General features: G+C 33.9%; 1 protein-coding gene across 1 annotated transcript in view; it reads right to left on the bottom strand.

Annotated features, from left to right (window-relative positions):
* Positions 1-17711, bottom strand: part of LOC148945542 (isovaleryl-CoA dehydrogenase, mitochondrial) — a 102999-nt gene that overhangs the window by 50367 nt on the left and 34921 nt on the right. The window lies entirely within an intron of this gene.

The raw sequence follows: 17711 nt of genomic DNA, 5'->3' as shown, positions 1-17711 counted from the left end.
TTTTATGAGCTAGGTTTCTTAGCCTTTCGTAGGTGTGTGTTGACAGAAACTTATGATTTGGGATATGTAATTTGCTATTTCCGACTTTTCATTACCAGATTTCTTAGTCTTTCGTAGGTGTGTTGTGTCTGAAACCTATGATTTGGGATGTGTGGGTTGCTATTTTTTGACTTTTCTGAGCTTGATTTCTTAGCCTTTCGTAGGTGTGTGTTGACTGAAACCTATGATTTGGGATGGTTAATATGCTATTTTTGACTTTTCTGAGCTAGATTTCTTAGCCTTTCATAGGTGTGTGCTTTCAGAAAATTATGATTTGGGAGGTGTAGTTTGCTTTTGGACTTTTCAGAGCTAGGATTCTTAGTCACTCATAGGTGTTTGTTGTCTGATACTTCGAGTTTGGGATGAGTAGTTGGCTATCTCAGACTTTTCTGAGCTAAGGTTTCTTAGTATTTCGTAGGTGAATGTTGTCTGAAACTTATGATTTGGGATATGTAAATTACTATTTCGGGCTTTTCTGAGTTGGATTTCTTAGTCTTTCATAGGTGTGTGGTGTCTGAAACCTATGATTTGGGATGAATGGTTTGCTTTTTGGACTTTTCTGAGCTGAATTTCTGAGCCTTTCGTAGGTGTGTGTTGACTGAAACCTATGATTTGGGATGTGTAGTTTGCTATATTTGACTTTTATGAGCTAGGTTTCTTAGCCTTTCATAGTTATGTGTTGTCAGAAAATTATGATTTGGGATGTGTAGTTTGCTATTTCTGGCTTTTATGAGCTAAGTTTTCATAGTATTTCATAGGTGAATGTTGTCTGAAACCAATAGTTTGGGATGAGTAGTTTGCTATTTTTGACTTTTCTGAGCTAGGTTTCTTAGTCTTTCGTTGGTGTGTGTTGACTGAAACCTATGATTTGGGATATTTAGTTTGCTACTTTTGAATTTTCTGAGCTGGATTTATTAGCCTTTCATAGGTGTTTGTTGTCTGAAACCTATAGTTTGGGATGAGTAGTTTGCTATTTCAGGCTTTTCATAGCCAGATTTCTTAGTATTTCGTAGGTGTGTGTTATCTGAAACCTATGATTTGGATTGTGTGGGTTGCTATTTTTTTACTTTTCATGGCCAGATTTCTTAGTCTTTCGTAGGTGTGTGTTGTATGAAACCTATGATTTGGATTGTGTGGATTACTATTTTTATACTTTTTAGAGCTGGATTTCATAGCCTTTCGTAGGGATGTGTTGACTGAAACCTAAGATTTGGGATGAGTGGTTTGCTTTTTGTACTTTTCAGAGCTAGATTTCTTAGCCGGTCATAGGTGAGTGTTGTCTGAAACCTATGATTTGGGGTGGTTAATTTGCTATTTTTGACTTTTCTGAGCTAGGTTTCTTAGCTTTTCATAGGTGTGTTTTGTCAGAAAATTATGATTTGGGATGTGTAGTTTGCTATTTCAGACTTTTATGAGCTAAGGTTTTATAGTATTTCGTAGGTGAATGGTGTCTGAAACCAATAGTTTGGGATGAGTAGTTTGCTATTTCAGGCTTTTATGAGCTAGGTTTCTTAGCCTTTCGTAGGTGTGTGTTGACTGAAACTTATGATTTGGGATATGTAATTTGCTATTTCCGACTTTTCATAACCAGATTTCTTAGTCTTTCGTAGGTGTGTGGTGTCTGAAACCTATGATTTGGGATGTGTGGGTTGCTATTTTTTTACTTTTCTGAGTTGGATTTCTTAGCCTTTCGTAGGTGTGTGTTGAATGAAACCTATGATTTGGGATGGTTAATTTGCTATTTTTGACTTTTCTGAGCTAGATTTCTTAGCCTTTCATAGGTGTGTGCTTTCAGAAAATTATGATTTGGGAGGTGTAGTTTGCCTTTAGGGACTTTTCAAAGCTAGGATTCTTAGTCACTCATAGGTGTTTATTGTCTGAAACTTCGAGTTTGGGATGAGTAGTTGGCTATCTCAGACTTTTCTGAGCTAAGGTTTCTTAGTATTTCGTAGGTGAATGTTGTCTGAAACTTATGATTTGGGATTTGTAAATTACTATTTCTGGGCTTTTCTGAGTTGGATTTCTTAGTCTTTCATAGGTGTGTGTTGTCTGAAACCTATGATTTGGGATGAGTGGTTTGCTTTTTGGACTTTTCTGAGCTGGATTTATGAGCCTTTCGTAGGTGTTTGTTTACTGAAACCTATGATTTGGGATTTGTAGTTTGCTACTTTTGAATTTTATGAGCTAGGTTTCATAGGCTTTCATAGGTGTTTGCTGTCAGAAAATTATGCTTTGGGATGTGTGGTTTGCTATTTCGGGCTTTTCTGAGCTAAGTTTTCCTAGTCTTTCTTAGGTGAATATTGTCTGAAACCAATAGTTTGGGATGAGTAGTTTGCTATTTTTGACTTTTTCTGAGCTAGGTTTCTTAGTCTTTCGTTGGTGTGTGTTGACTGAAACCTATGATTTGGGATATGTAGTTTGCTATTTTTGACTTTTCTGAGCTGGATTTATTAGCCTTTCATTGGTGTGTGTTGTCTGAAACCTATGATTGGGATGAGTGGTTTGCTATTTTTGTCTTTTCTGAGCTAGATTTCTTAGCCTTTCATAGGTATGTGTTGTCAGAAAATTAATATTTGGGATGTGTAGTTTGCTATTTGGACTTTTCAGAGCTATGATTCATAGTACATCATATGCGTTTGTTGTCTGAAACTTCTTGTTTGGGATGAGTAGTTTGCTATTTGAGGCTTTTCTGAGCTAAGGTTTCTTAGTCTTTCATAGGAGAATATTGTCTGAAACCTATGATTTGGGATATGTAAATTACTATTTCGGGCTTTTTTAAGCTTGATTTCTTAGTCTTTCTTTGGCGTGTGTTGTCTGAAACCTATGATTCGGGATGGGTGGATTGCTACTATTGACTTTTCTGAGCTGGATTTCTTAGCCATTCATAGGTGTGTGTTGTCTGAAACCTATAGTTTGAGATGACTAGTTTGCTATTTTTGACTTTTCTGAGCTAGGTTTCTTAGCCGTTCATAGGTGAGTGTTGTCTGAAACCTATGATTTGGGATTTGTAAATTACTATTTCGGGCTTTTCTGACTTGGATTTCTTAGTCTTTCATAGGTATGTGTTGTCTGAAACCTATGATTTGGGATGTGTAAATTACTATTTCGGGCTTTTCTGAGCTAGATTTTTTAGTCTTTCGTTGGTGTGTGTTGTCTGAAACCTATGATTTGGGATGGATGGATTGCAATTTCTGACTTTTCTGAGCTGGATTTCTGAGCCGTTCATAGGTATGTGTTGTCAGAAAATTATGATTTGGGATGTGTAGTTTGCAAGTTGGACCTTTCAGAGCTATGATTCTTACTCTCTCATAGGCGTTTGTTGTCTGAAACTTCTAGTTTGGGATGAATAGTTTGCTATTTCAGGCTTTTCTGAGCTAAGGTTTCCTAGTATTTCGTAGGTGAATGTTGTCTGAAACTTATGATTTGGGATATGTAAATTACTATTTCGGGCTTTTCTAAGCTAGATTTTTTAGTCTTTCGTTGGTGTGTGTTGTCTGAAACCTATGATTTGGGATGGGTGGATTGCTATTTTTGACTTTTCTGGGCTGGATTTCTTAGCCGTTCATAGGTGTGTGTTGTCTGAAACCTATGATTTGGGATGGTTAATTTGATATTTTTGACTTTTCTGAGCTAGGTTTCTTAGCCTTTCATATGTGTGTTCTGTCAGAAAATTATGATTTGGGATTTGTAGTTTGCTTTTTGGACTTTTCAGAGCTAGGATTCTTAGTCCCTCATAGGTGTTTGTTGTCTGAAGCCTATAGTTTGGGATGAGTAGTATGCTATTTCAGGCTTTTCATAGCCAGATTTCTTAGTATTTCGTAGGTGTGTGTTGTCTGAAACCTATGATTTGGATTGTGTGGGTTGCTATTTTTTGACTTTTCATGGCCAGATTTCTTAGTCTTTCGTAGGTGTGTGTTGTCTGAAACCTATGATTTGGATTGTGTGGATTGCTATTTTTTGACTTTTTTGAGCTGGATTTCATAGCCTTTCGTAGGGATGTGTTGACTGAAACCTATGATTTGGGATGAGTGGTTTGCTTTTTGGACTTTTCAGAGCTAGATTTCTTATCCGTTCATAGGTGAGTGTTGTCTGAAACCTATGATTTGGGGTGGTTAATTTGCTATTTTTGACTTTTCTGAGCTAGGTTTCTTAGCCTTTCATAGGTGTGTGTTGTCAAAAAATTATGATTTGGGATGTGTAGTTTGCTATTTCAGGCTTTTCTGAGCTAAGGTTTCCTAGTATTTCGTAGGTGAATGGTGTCTGAAACCAATAGTTTGGGATGAGTAGTTTGCTATTTCAGGCTTTTATGAGCTAGGTTTCTTAGCCTTTCGTAGGTGCGTGTTGACTGAAACTTATGATTTGGGATATGTAATTTGCTATTTCCGACTTTTCATAACCAGATTTCTTAGTCTTTCGTAGGTGTGTGGTGTCTGAAACTTATGATTTGGGATGTGTGGGTTGCTATTTTTGACTTTTCTGAGCTGGATTTCTTAGCCTTTCGTAGGTGTGTTTTGACTGAAACCTATGATTTGGGATGGTTAATTTGCTATTTTTGACTTTTCTGAGCTAGATTTCTTAGCCTTTCATAGGTGTGTGCTTTCAGAAAATTATGATTTGGGAGGTGTAGTTTGCTTTTAGGGACTTTTCAAAGCTAGGATTCTTAGTCACTCATAGGTGTTTATTGTCTGAAACTTCGAGTTTGGGATGAGTAGTTGGCTATCTCAGACTTTTCTGAGCTAAGGTTTCTTAGTATTTCGTAGGTGAATGTTGTCTGAAACTTATGATTTGGGATTTGTAAATTACTATTTCGGGCTTTTCTGAGTTGGATTTCTTAGTATTTCATAGGTGTGTGGTGTCTGAAACCTATGATTTGGGATGAGTGGTTTGCTTTTTGGACTTTTCTGAGCTGGATTTATTAGCCTTTCGTAGGTGTGTGTTGACTGAAACCTATGATTTGGGATTTGTAGTTTGCTATTTTTGACTCTTCTGATCTAGTTTTATTATAATTTATTAGGTATTTGTTGTCAGAAAAATTATTATTTGGGATGTGTAGTTTGCTATTTAAGTCTTTTCTGAGCTAAGGTTTCCTAGTATTTCGTAGGTGAATGTTGTCTGAAACCAATAGTTTGGGATGAGTAGTTTGCTATTTTTGACTTGTCTGAGCTAGGTTTCGTAGTCGTTCGTTGGTGTGTGTTGACTGAAACCTATGATTTGGGATATGTAGTTTGCTATTTTTGACTATTCTTAGCTGGATTTATTAGCCTTTCATAGGTGTGTGTTGACTGAAACCAATGATTGGAATGAGTGGTTTGCTATTTTTGTCTTTTCTGAGCTAGATTTCATAGCCTTTCATAGGTATGTGTTGTCAGAAAATTAAGATTTGGGATGTGTAGTTTGCTATTTGGACTTTTCAGAGCTATGATTCATAGTCCATCATATGCGTTTGTTGTCTGAAACTTCTAGTTTGGGATGAGTAGTTTTCTATTTCAGGCTTTTCTGAGCTAAGGTTTCTTAGTCTTTCATAGGTGAATGTTGTCTGAAACCTATGATTTGGGATATGTAAATTACTATTTCGGGCTTTTTTAAGCTCGATTTCTTAGTCTTTCATTGGTGTGTGTTGTCTGAAATCTATGATTTGGGATGGGTGGATTGCTACTTTTGACTTTTCTGAGCTGGATTTCTTAACCATTCATAGGTGTTTGCTGTCTGAAACCTATAGTTTGGGATGACTAGTTTGCTATTTTTGACTTTTCTGTGCTTGGTTCCAGTGTCTGTCATAGTTGTGTGTTGTCTGAAACCTAGGATTTGGGATTATTAAATTAATACTTTGGGCATTTCTTAGTAGGAGTTATTGGTCTTTCTTTGGTATGTGTTGTCTGAAACCTATGATTTGGGATGTGTTAATTACTATTTCTGGCTTTTCTGAGTTGGATTTCTTAGTCTTTCATAGGTATGTGTTGTCTGAAACCTATGATTTGGGATGTGTGGGTTGCTATTTTTTGACTTTTCCGAGCTAGATTTCTTAGCTGTTCATAGGTGAGTGTTGTCTGAAACTTATGATTTGGGATGGTTAATTTGCTATTTCCGGCTTTTATTAGCTAGGTTTCTTAGCCTTTCATAGGTGTGTGTTGTCAGAAAATTATGATTTGGGATGTGTAATTTACTATTTGGACTTTTCAGAGCTAGGATTCTTAGTCCATCACAGGTGTTTGTTGTCTGAAACCAATAATTTGGGATGAGTAGTTTGCTAATTCAGGCTTTTCTGAGCTATATTTCTTAGCCTTTCATTGGTGTGTGCCTTCAGAAAATTATGATTTGGCATATGTAAATTACTATTTTGGAATTTTCTGAGTTGGACACTTCTAAATTTTTCCGTAGAAGATAGGAAAAGTTATACTATGATTGTGATTATTTTCCATGACGATAAAAAGTTTCACTTTAATTCTAAATTTTCTTAAATTCAATTCCGACCTTTCTCAAAGAGATGAAAAAAATTAAATTCTGTTCCAAATATTTTCCCGGAAGAAGAAAAGTTCAACTTCGATTCTGAATTTTCTCAATGAAAATGAAATAAGTTATTGATCAAATCTATTTTCCCAAAATAATATAAAAATTTCCACTTCAGTTCAGATTTTTTTCTCAATGAGATGAAGAAATTTAAAGTTCTTTTCCAAATTTTTAATAGAAGATAGGAAAAGTTATACTTTGATCGTGAATATTCGAGTTCTATTCTGAATTTTACCAAAGAACAAAATTCAATTCTAATTTCCCGAATAAAAAATTTAAAGTTCAATTCTAAATTTTTCGGTGGAAGATAGAAAAAGTATTACCATACTTGTGAATATTTTCACGGAAGATAAAAAGTTCTAGTTCAATTTTAAATTTTCTCAACGAAGTGAAGAAGAATTCAAGTTCTCTTCTGAATTTTACCAAAGAACACAATTCAATTCTAATTTCACCAGAGAAAATAAAAATCTTCCACTTCAGTTCCTTATTTCACAAAGACATAAAGAAATTTGAAGTTCAATTCTAAATTTTTCGGTGGAAGATAGAAAAAGTAATACCATACTTGTGTATATTTTCATGGAAGATAAAAAGTTCTAGTTCAATTTAAAATTTTCTCACCGAAGTGAAGGAAAGTTCAAGTTCTCTTCTGAATTTTCTCAATGAAAAAGAAATTAGTCATTGATCATTTCTATTTTTCAAAATAATATAAAAATTTTACACTTTAGTTCAGATCTGGCTCGAAGAGATGAAAAATTTAAAATACTGTTCCAAATTTTTCACTGAAGATAAAAAAGTTCAAGTTCTCTTCGGAATTTTACCAAAGAACACAATTCAATTCTAATTTCTCCAGAGAAAAGAAAAATCTTCCACTTCAGTTCTTCATTTCACAAGGACATAAAGTAATTTAAAGTTCAATTCTAAATTTTTCGGTGGAAGATCGAAAAAGTAATAGCATACTTGTGAATATTTTCCCGGAAGATAAAAAGTTCTAGTTCAATTTAAAATTTTCTCAGCGAAGTGAAGAAAAGTTCAAGTTCTCTTCTGAACTTTACCAAAGAACACTTCAATTCTAATTTCTCCAAAGAAAATAAAAATCTTCCACTTCAGTTCTCTATTTCACAAAGACATAAAGAAATTTAAAGTTCAATTCTAATTTTTCGGTGGTAGATAGAAAACTTAATACCATACTTGTGAATATTTTCCCGGGAGATAAAAAGTTCTAGTTAAATTTAAAATTTTCTCAACAAAGGCAAGGAAAGTTCAAGTTCTCTTCTGAACTTTACCATAGAACACACTTCAATTCTAATTTCTCCAGAGAAAACAAAAATCTTCCACTTCAGTTCTTTATTTCACAAGGACATAAAAATATTTAAAGTTCAATTCTAAATTTTTCGGTGGGAGATAGAAAAATTAATACAATAATTGTGATTATTTTCACGGAAGATAAAAAGTTCTAGTCCAATTTTAAATTTTCTCAATGAAGTGAAGAAAAGTTCATGTTCTCTACTGAATTTCACCAAAGAACAATTCAATTCTAATTTCTATGGAGAAAATAAAAATCTTCCACTTCAGTTCTTTATTTCACAAAAGACATAAAGAAATTTAAAGTTGAATTCTAAATTTTTAGATGGAAGATAGAAAAAGTAATACCATACTTGTGAATATTTTCCCGGAAGATAAAAAGTTCTAGTTCAATTCTGAGTTTTCTCGAAGAAGTGCAAATTTGTTCAAGTTCTCTTCTGAACTTTACCAAAGAACACACTTCAATTCTAATTTCTCCAGAGAAAATAAAAATCTTCCACTTCAGTTTTAAGTTCCCCAAAGAAATAAAGAAATTTAAAGTTCTATTCTAAATTTTTAGAAGGAAGATAGAAATAGTAATACTTTGACAGCAATTGTTTTCCATGAATATCAAAAGTTTTACTATATTTTAACTTTTCTTAAATTCAGTTCTGATTTTTCTCAAAGAGATGAAAAATTTAAAGTTCTGTTTCAAATTTTTCATAGACGATATAAAAAGTGATACAGTGATTTTGAATATTCAACATGAAGATAAGGAACTCCAATTTAATTCTGATTTTTCTCAAAGAAGTGTAAATTATTTAAGTTCTCTTCTGAATTTTCTTAAAGAAGAGAAAAGATTTAACTCAATTCTGACTTTTACCAATGCAAATGAAAAAACCCTCCACTTCAGTTCTTAATTTCTCAAAGACATAAGAAACTTAAAGTTCAGGAGGGCTAGGTGCCCTCCGATCTCTTTTGACTCTGAAAAAGTAAACTAGAACTTTTAATTTCCAAGGCCATGTGTCGACACCGGAATTTTTTATATCTGACTTGCACTACCTTCAACAAAATGTCTATCTCAAAGTTTCCATCTGATGCATTTGGGGAAAAAAGGGCAGGGGGGTGCTAGCTGCCCTCTGATCAATTTTGACTCTTAAAAAGTGAACTAGAACTTTCAATTCCCAATCAAATTAGCCCTCTCTGAAGTTTATATGAGCATCCCTTCAATAATATACCTTATATACCCCCGGGGCATAAATTACAACACCTGTCCCCTGGGGGGTTTGTTTCGACATCGGAGTGTCGGCATTTGGGGAAAAAATGTGATGAAAATCTGATTTTTATCTGATGCCCGTGGGGGGGGGGCTAGTTACCCTCTGATTTCTTTTTACTCTGAAAAAGTGAACTAGAACTTTTAATTTCCAATCAAATGAGCTATCTCCTAATTTTAGACGAGCATTTTAGGGATATATATATATATATATATATATATATATATATATATATATATATATATATATATATATATATATATATATATAAATATGATGCATATATATAGCATATATTTATATATGCGTAGTGATTTTTGTTCGTTTCAAACTTGAATTGCATATTCAATTTAAGTTTCACTCGCTTTAAGATTTATTTATACATTTATATTATTACTTGTTGTGTTTTTTTTTTGCTATGATTGTTTGTTTAATTTCTGTTCGTTTTGGGTTTCATTGATTTTTTAATAGTAATTTCTGGTCGTTTTGAGTTTGAATTTTAACAGGTATTTGTATCTGCTGATCTTAAGTTTAAAATGGCCTTCACTTTTCTTTAAAAAACCTTCTTTAAAAAGTTTTTTTTTAATTAAGCCCTGAAAAACCTGTTTGTACATGATTTTGGTTAAGTAAAAAGCTTTAGATTAAAGGTTAATTGGACCTAATTGGAATTAATTGGACAAAGCAGGTACAAAAAGACAAGCGACTTCGACGGCTGGTAACTGACAGCCAAAGTTTTTTTTTTCCTAGAGAATCCATCCAGTACAAACGAGGCAAGGATATTTCAAATATTTGGTACTAAGTCAAGGCTTTTTTTTACCAAGGATTTTTTTTCGGAGGGGGTTTTACTCAAAAAAAAAATTCAGGGGGGGGGGGGGTTTAACCGAAAAAAAATTAAAAAACGCATACAAAATTTGTTTATATCCATTCTTGTTACTGTTTTACGTGTCAAACATTTCGGGGGGGGGGGGGTCAAACCCCTCTACGCCCCCCCCCTCTGGGTACGGCCTTGTACTAAGTGCTTAATAGGCTTAGACATTCCTCTCTTTCACGTACATTCTCGGAACATTTGTCCAGTGAAACATAAGAGTCCAATATTTGTCCAGAGAAACATATTTTAGTTAATGTTAGGGTTATGTTAGTATTTGTAGCAACCTGAAAATGTTAGCAGATTCAGCAGAATTGGCCAGTCTGAAAAGGGATAAATAAGTCTCTTAATTTTATACATGTGTGTCAGAGATTGGTTGAAAGAACCCCCCCTCCCACCTTTAGAAATTTTAGAAATAAGGTTTAAAGTCAGCAATTGCATGAAAGAACACAAGGGAAAACGCTGTAGTTTGACAACAAAAAGATATTAAACTATATATTAGATAATATAACATTCAATAAATTACAGTTCTTATGTAAAAAGAATATACGCGCTGGTTGTTTGAAGTCCGGTAAGCTGAAGTATAGCATACGTCGTAGGTAAAAGAAAATATATGTCCTGAAGGCAGCGGAGTGGCAAAATTAAAATTTAAGAGACATAGAAAAATAATGAAAACAAACAAATCTAAGACTAATTTTAAAAAATTAAAGTGAAAATATAGAAATATAGTATCGCATGACTCGTACGATAGTAAACCATATCAATAATCGGGACATTTGAATTAGAAAAATTTTGTAACATCCATTTAATAATAGAAACCATCTTAATAAGAGTGATTATAAAAACCCTCTTAACCACCCCCTCATTTTAATGAAAAGAGAAGCAAAGTTTATTAATATTTCTTCTAGTTGTTATTGATTCAGGAGTTAATTATGATTTCATCGATGAATCATTGACTGTAATTTCATAAATACTTGCCATTAATAATAATCCTAGCGATTAATTCATTCAATTTACAGTAACTCTAAAGCCACAGTTTTAACTCACTGAAAATACAGGGGAAATATTATCCCCATTCCCGTGGCTGGTTTAAACGATACCCCCAGTAAAAAAAATTGACCTAAAACGCACTCTCTGGCAGCTTTATACGCCACCCACCACCCATCCCCACAATAAGTCTCATGCACCAACCGAGATCATATTGTCAAAATACGATATTCAAAATATTAAAAATTCATATCCGAAACTCAAAATATTATTCGAAATATCAAAATTCAAAATATCATTCGATATTCAAAATTTAAAATAATATATTGTCAAAATACGACATGACGGCCCTCTCCCGTCATGACGCGGCTTCTGAACTTTGAGTACATATCTCTGATCAATGATACTAAGTTAAAAAGGTAAGAAAGGCAAAAATCATGTGAACCATAAATCTTGAAATAAAGATCAAATCTTAAAATGTAGTAAAATTACACGGTTAAAACCTTCAAATCCGAGAATGGCTAGAATCCTATAACTTCCAGAGTAAAGGATAATTACGGTACCACTTTTTTAGACGATAGTTCTATTTGCTTATTCTGTTGTAAAGCCTTAAAATCGGGTGCGGGTATTTTCTTTTATATACCCACCCCCACACCTAATCCCCCCCACACACAGAATGTTTATCATGATTTTATTTTATAGTTCGTTACTCCCATTAATTGGTTTTTTATACTGAAATTTCAGATCAATCAGAGGTAGAACACCGAAACATATTTTGATGATTACCGGTAATTACCGGCATTGTTCGTGTCTACCGGTAATTTCTACATTAATTGGTTTTATTCTACTGAAATAATCTATTTGCTTATTCTGTTGTAAAATACTCTGTAATAGAAAAAGCCTATTTTAAGATTGTTTCAACATAGGTGTAACGGGAATTTAGAAACATCTAATTGATATTGCAGCAAATCCCGACGGCCTAAACCAAACACAAAGTCTTAAGTTTAGGTGCAGGTATTTCTTTTATATACCCCCCTAACTTCTAATCCCCTCCCCCCCACACACACAGAATGTTTTTCATGATTTTATTTTATAGTTCGTTACTCCCATTAATTGTTTTTTTCTACTGAAATTTCAGGTCAATCAGAGGTAGAATACCGAAACATATTTTGATGATTACCGGTAATTACCGGCATTGTTCGTGTCTACCGGTAATTTCTACATTAATGGGTTTTTTCTACTGAAATAATCCATTTGCTTATTCTGTTGTAAAATACTCTGTAATAGAAAAAGCTTATTTTAAGATTGTTTCAACATAAGTGTAACGGGAATTTAGAAACATCTAATTGATATTGCAGCAAATCCCGACGGCCTAAACCAAACACAAAGTCTTAAGTTTAGGTGCAGGTATTTCTTTTATATACCCCCTAACTTCTAATCCCCTCCCCCCCCACACACAGAATGTTTTTCATGATTTTATTTTATAGTTCGTTACTCCCATTAATTGGTTTTTTCTACTGAAATTTCAGATCAATCAGAGGTAGAACACCGAAACATATTTTGATGATTACCGGTAATTACCGGCATTGTTCGTGTCTACCGGTAATTTCGTAGTGATGATTAGACAGATGGCGATAGGTTCAAGACTGTCAAAGAGGGAAATGCACGGGATCTAATATATTTATAATGTATCTCTTTTATATATCTCGATTAGTATATTTTAACATTTAAAATTTTATAATATACTATTTCGTTACATCTAGTAATGGTAACTCTAGTTTACAGGATCAAATTAACACATTTGTTTTGTTTAATTAGTAAGTCTACATGTTTTGTTTAATCAGTACCTCAACTTAATAGTCTTAAAACGAGAGTGCTCAGCGGACATAATTGAAGAAATTGAAATATAATCGTAAACTAAAGAGAAGAAAATTGTATAAAGATGAAAAAATAGGTAAGAAATTGGAAAAAAGAAATCTCTTTGCTCGCCAAACACGTTTACTTAAAACTCTATAGTTTCTTTAGGAACACTCAATGTTCTGGGAGAAAACACTGGGGAGCACTGGGAGACAAAAGAAGAAGTAAGACGTGAAAAGGCCAGGTATATATACAAGGAAGACTAGGGCTGGGACTATCTAAAATCTTATGGTTACACTTTTTCCTATTAATTCACCAACTCTTTATATAATATGCCACTTTTTGACTTTTTGAATTGAAAATCAAGCATTTTGCAGTAGGCATCAAGACAGGGCTAATTGTAGAAAAAAGCCAAGACAGATAGTCCGAGTAATTGAAATGGCACGGGTACATGGCGGGAGTAAGTATGACTCTCTTGTTGGACAAATACTTGTGTGTTAGTTTTTGAAAGGCACGCCTGCCTAGAGTCTCAGGCAGGTTGATAAAATGTCTGTTTCTAAATGTGTAAATTCTCTTTACTATTAGTAAGTTCTAAATCATGATTACAGTCAAGAGCAAAAAGCCGATTTTTTTAGGCAACAGTGTTCCAAGAGATATTTAAAACTCTAACAAGGATTAGAAATGACTCAGTGTCAATGATGGTGCAGTGTCAACAAGTAGAACAATAAAATTCACAATTATCTTCATTCAGTTTTAACCTATTAAAATTTGAATTTTAATTAAAGATCCAGGTTTATTTGCGTCGAGATTATGTTTTAACTTATTGCTTGGACATCAACATTGTCAGGGGGGTCAATCTAAAAGACTTTGTGGTTTTTTTATTCTTTTTTTAAGCACACAAAGACGGTCTAAACCTTGAGCCTTATATGAAGCAAAAGTGAAAAAAGACAAATGAATAACAACAGCCAATATTTTCATTGCAATTTTTTCTATTGCCTTCATGATTTTGGTCGGTAACACTAGATGGCATTTTTAACGGAAAAGATTTTGAGTTTTCTCTCTGCTTCTTTTGTTTAGGTCTATGAGCGTTCCAGTCAAGACTGTTTAGCTCTATTCCTGTTTCTCAAGTACACTTTTATACGGAGACTGCTTACAGCAGCTTATATCTTGCAGAAGCTCCTTGGAATCTAGACACAGGACTATAAAGAGGAATATGTCAAGTTCTACACTCTCTGTGAGGGTCTGTCCGTACAGGCTTTTAGCCAAAGGTGGTAGAAGGAAGCAATTCAATTTGTATTCAACTACTTTGCAACTCAACTACTAACCTATTATAATATTAATAATTCGAAAGCCCACTGTCTCCGTTCATCCAATAGAGCCTTTATAATCACTAAACGTGTTTCTAGTGCTGCCCAGCAATCTCCCATTTACATATCTATTATTCAATAGAACAAAATACCCTCCAGTGTTGAGCTAGCCACAAGCTTCTGCACGCTCTACAAAAATGTAACAAAACATATAATATAATTTAATCTTTCAACTTTTAACCAATTTGCTTTAATTACCCGTATTTTATTCTTCTATCTTTTTTTTCAATGTCACTTTAATTGTTTTTATTCTTCTATCTTTTTGTTCAATGTTACTTCAATTTTTTTTAAATTTTTTATTTTTTTGGTCCTTAACAAGTTCTCTTCTAGGATCTTTATTGTCATTAATGTTTGTGTTATGTTTTTATTCGAATAACCTGAATTGAATTGAAGAGTAAAATATGGTGGCGTTAGCGCATGACATTCAAATAGGCAATCGTCAAAACTTCTGTTTTTCTAACGTTTCATAATCGGCAACACGGAGATGAGGGGGAGAGACCTGCGGAACCAGAGATTTGGCGAGAAAAAGCCTAAAAATTCATGTCATTAATACCTAAGTGGATCATGATATATACTGGAATGGCTGTAGGAGGGAAACGGGGATAAATTTGGCTTATTACCGATTACATGGGCATCTGATAATTTATACCAAGAAATATCTCTCAGTAGAATGGGCTTCCCACTTGGGTGGTCAATAGTAAGGAAATTTTATCAGTTTCATCTGCATAAGGCTTACTCAGTATATGTTGGGGTTCCACCCCTTGTTCTTTTTCTTTTCAGATAAATGACCCGTTTTCTTTTCTGTAATTACATTTGCCTATAAGTTAATTTTCAATCGTAAGTTAAACTCTCGTCGTCAAGGCAACCATTTTACAAGAGTAAATAAGTTGACAGAATTTTAATTCAGTATGAGTCACCACATGGGCTTGCTAGATCTCAATCTATTGATTCTTAAAATGTGCGTAAAGCAAATCGAATTGAGGGACTTGATACATTGAATTGGCCCGCATCAGAATGAGCCACACCCCAAGTGCCAAGATTCTTTAAGTGTTCAAATATTATTTTTTTAGTCATTTTAGAGAGTCTGTATTGAGAAGTTGATATGCTTTGTGCCCTTTTAGATGAATGTGTAGACTATGTGTAGGCCGTGTAGACTATTTTTTCCAGGAACCCAGACAGGGTAAAAAAAGAGTTTCCGAGACATACCATCATTTATTATATCGACAGGGGAGTCCGTTTACTCTCCGAGGAGATAGCTAGAGATTTTAGTGAGGACCCAGGTGGGGCACTCTTGGCCTATAGTTTGGCCGCTCGACCGTTCGATTAATTTATTATACCCCGGACCAGGGTATACCATAATAAGGTATTAACATATTCTATATTTACAGAACAATAGTGGTAACCGCGGGCATTCCATTGCAATAATTGGCACCAGCGAGGCTTCCCCTCCAGTAAGTGGTATAGCACCATTTTTGTACCAATATCTGGTGGCAGTCGTACCATACGGCTATAACAGTGGTGGCAAGCGGTGGCTACCACAAAACAGTTGTGCCAGCATTGGTACTACCACAAAAACTGTATACTTAGGTGGCTACTATTGAAGGTAAGCCTGTCTACTCTCAGAAGCAAGTGTATTTGAAAGTGTTACACTATGAAAAAGCGTCTATGTCAAACTTATGCTGTAAGGTCGAATCCAGGAGCTCTAGATTCGGCATTGACTCTGAATCTTCCTTTAGATCTTAAAAATTGGCAATGGATTGGCAAAGAACCATAGAAGTAGACTATAAATAATTTCCTCAATAACCTTTTCTAAGACTAGAGTTATCATGATGAGTCTGTGGGATGTTTGCTCATATTTTGGTTTATTTATTCCAGAATGGGTAGAAAAGAGGAATAATTTCATATCTTGGGGAATACTCTTCTATTCCATGTAAGATTAATACAAGTTAGTAGTGTCTGTTTAAACATTGGTGTGAGACTTTTCATCCACATAGCATATTTTTTGTGATAACTACTCGACGACTTGATTCGAATTCATTGAATTGTTTAGCTAATACGTTGTGAAAGGTAAAAAATATAGTGTGATACTGAATGGAATTGATAATTTGTGGTTATAATTTTTATAGAGGGGGGGGTCACTTAAGGTGTAAGATGATAGCTTTTTAGAAAAAATGGTAACGAATAATTTTGCATTTACCTTATCATGAGAGTTTATTGGTACTAGTTATTTCATACAGTGGTGGTTTTAAGAGGTTTTGAGGTTTTCTCCCGTACTTTGGGTATTAGATAATCATTTGCGGCATTATTCCAGAAGGAGTATTTAGCATCTTTCACAATCTTTGGCAAACAGTTGATTTATGTGTGTTAAAGAAGAGCTATCTTGTTTTTTCGTTTTTTTTAATACTCTGTTTGCCTTCTTTTTTGATTGTCCAATTGTGTTGGTAGTCTTTAGACCACCACGCTCTGGGGAAATTTGGAGGATTTCTCTTTGTTGCGCTTGACCACTGTATATAAATAATATAAAGTAGAATCATTCCATATCTCAACAATTATACAAAGCCGGACCGAGATGCAAGGGCTCTAGATAACGTAAAAACATAAGCGGCATTAAATTTTATCGCGAATAAACAAGTCAGATTTCTCTTGAACGCGAAACTTGGCTTCACCTTTGTAACACTAAATTTTAAAGAATCTAATTTTAAATTAACTTATTCCAATACATATAAAAAAAATCGGTAATTAGTAATGCAATGTTATAATTAGATGTTTTTAGAAATTACAAGTAGGTTTTGAAGTCTTGGGTTGGTTTCAAAGGCATTTTGAGAAACTTTCTGCGAAAATACGTGTTCCAGGGTAATATAAACTGAATTGTTGATGGACGAGGATATGGGCCGAGTTTTATACGCGCTAAGACTGTAGTAGCCAATTGGGGATTTCTTGGAAAAATTATACTTGAGAGTTGATCTGCCTGCCTTAGAATCTATGTGTTGGTAGATATGTTGGTGTGCTGTGGCTGCCTCATTGATGCTTGATACAATTGACACAAGACTGCAGTATAGCCGAGTTGAGTGCTCAGTTTAGCTTTGCAGCAGATTAACAGGGATACAACATTAAATGTAATTAGCAAACACATCGTACTGTTCTATTTCTCCCAAATGCGTCATCTTTCGAATTATTGCATTTAACTCAGCCTACTTATTAATAGTACAATAAATAATACAATACATTTTTTGCAATAGCCAATAATTCAACGGACAAAAAAATAATAAAAAAGAAAATTGCGAAAACGGAAGATGCTATACAAAAAAAAAAAAAAAAAAAAAAACTCCTTAACATAATTTCCAAATCAACTAGATTATTCTTCGAAAAAAAATAGAAGCTACTAACCGAAATATAATTTAAATAATAAAAAAAGAAAAATCTACAGTAGATTACAGTCAAAAAGTATCGAAAAATAGAAAAAAAAGATGGTACAAAATAACTTAAAAGTAAAAAAGCCATTGACCATGAATAAAGGAGATAAAATAGAATTAT

The sequence above is a fragment of the Artemia sp. Qi Xiang Cuo genome, chromosome 13 (assembly GCF_049724085.1).
Source record: "Artemia sp. Qi Xiang Cuo chromosome 13, ASM4972408v1, whole genome shotgun sequence".
Classification (NCBI taxonomy): Eukaryota; Metazoa; Arthropoda; class Branchiopoda; order Anostraca; family Artemiidae; genus Artemia; species Artemia sp. Qi Xiang Cuo.
The sequence above is the reverse complement of the archived record's forward strand: the minus strand, read 5'-3'. Positions and strand labels throughout refer to the sequence as shown.